This window comes from Ovis aries, chromosome 20 (genome assembly GCF_016772045.2).
Source record: "Ovis aries strain OAR_USU_Benz2616 breed Rambouillet chromosome 20, ARS-UI_Ramb_v3.0, whole genome shotgun sequence".
Classification (NCBI taxonomy): domain Eukaryota; kingdom Metazoa; phylum Chordata; class Mammalia; order Artiodactyla; family Bovidae; genus Ovis; species Ovis aries.
Window position 1 is genome coordinate 7,077,331 of NC_056073.1, and position 1,993 is coordinate 7,079,323.

Sequence of the window (1,993 nt, forward strand, 5' to 3'; positions counted from 1 at the left end):
CTCTCCTTTTGAAATCAAAACTTCTGAAACAGTACCTCCTAAACAGAGGCTGCCTCAAAGCTTTGTCCGGGATTGAAAGTGTGCCCTAATGAATGGCTTTCAAATGGTTTGTACCAGAGAGGTGAGCCTGCTTCTGCCCTGGGACAGTCACATGAGTGAACTTTCTTGGCAAACGCAGAAGAATGCAGGCATTGTCCTGGGATTAGGATGGAACCCAAATTTTGTGTCCCAGTCAAGGCTGAAAGCCTTGTAATATAAAACTAGGGAGACAGGGAGGAGACAGTGGGTTGATTTGAGTGAGTTCAGGGTCTTCTGGGAGGCAAGAAAATGAAGTTTTAACCATCCCCAGTTCTCTGATATGTGAAGACAGGAAGCTGCCAAGATGAACTACAATGACCCTGAAATTAAATTAATTCTAGGTTAGCAGAGGTCTGAACAGGTGAGCTGAGCCTGCCCCAGAGTTAACAGAGAAAGGCTACATCAAACAGATTCAGTGATGATCATTTTGCTCAGTTCAGTTCAGTTCAGTCACTCAGTCATGTCTGACTCTTCACGACCCCATGGACTGCAGCACGCCAGGCTTCCCTGTCCATCACCAACTACTGGGACTTGCTCAAACTAATGTCCATTGAGTTGGTGATGCCATCCAACCATCTCATCCTCTCTTGTCCCCTTCTCCTCCTTTCTTCAATCTCACCCAGTATCAGGGTCTTTTCCAGTGAGTCAGTTCTTCACATCAAGTGGCCAAAGTATTGGAGCTTCAGCTTCAGCATCAGTCCTTCAAATGAATACTCAGGACTGATTCCCTTTAGGATTGACTTGTTGGATCTCCTTGCAGTCCAAGGAACTCTCAAGAGCCTTCTCCAACACAGTTCAAAAGCATCAATTCTTTGGCACTCAGCTTTCTATATGGTCCAACTCTCACATCCATACATGACTACTGGAAAAACCATAGCTTTGACTATAGGGACCTTTGCTTTTTAACATGCTGTCTAGGTTGATTATAGCTTTTCTTCCAAGGAGCAAGCATCTTTTAATTTCATGGCTTCAGTCACCATCTGCAGTGATTTTGGAGCCCAAAAATCATTTTGGGCTGATCATTTTGTGATGATTAGGAAATATTGCTGGGCTTCCCAGGTGGCTCTATTGGTAAAGAATCTGCCCACAGTGTGGGAGACTGCGGTTTAATCCCTGGGTTGGGAAGATCCTCTGGAGAATGGAATGGAAACCCACTCCAGTATTCTTGCCTGGAGAATCCCATGGACAAAGGAGCCTGGCAGGTTACAGTCCATGGGGTTGTAAAGAGTCAGACATGACTGAGCAACTAACACACACACACAGCCACACACACACACGGAATTACTGAGTCACTACGTTGCATACGATGCTGTGTGTCAATTATAATTTAAAAACAAACAAACTGGTAGAAAAAGGGATCAGATTTGTAGCTGTCAGAGGCAGGGGTGGGGAGTACTTGGAGAAGGGAAGTTAAATCGGATGAAGGTATTCAAAAGTTACAAACTTTTAGTTGTAAGTAAGTACTAGGGTTGTAATGTACAATGTGATAAACGAACATGGCTGTATATTGTGTATGAAAGTTTAAAAAGTAAATCCTGAGTTCTCATCACAAGGAAAAAAACTTTTTCTTCTTTTTCTTTTATATCTGTATGAGATAACGGATGCTCACTAAAATTATTGTGGTCATCATTTCATGATGTATTTATGTTATACCCTGTACACCTCAAATGCACACAGCGCTATGTATCAGTTACACCTCAATAATACTTGCAGGGAAGAAAAGCAGCCATTGTTAATGATGTTGAAAAAAGAACTCATGACTGCTGAAATTAACATGGGTGCTATGTCCCCATAATTGTGGAAACCTAACAGCTGGACCCTAGAACATAGAAAGAGAGATCTAAAAATGCATCGGTTAGGATATACCAAATGTAATTGGAAACATAATTCACAGTCCTTTAATATTTTTGTTTTT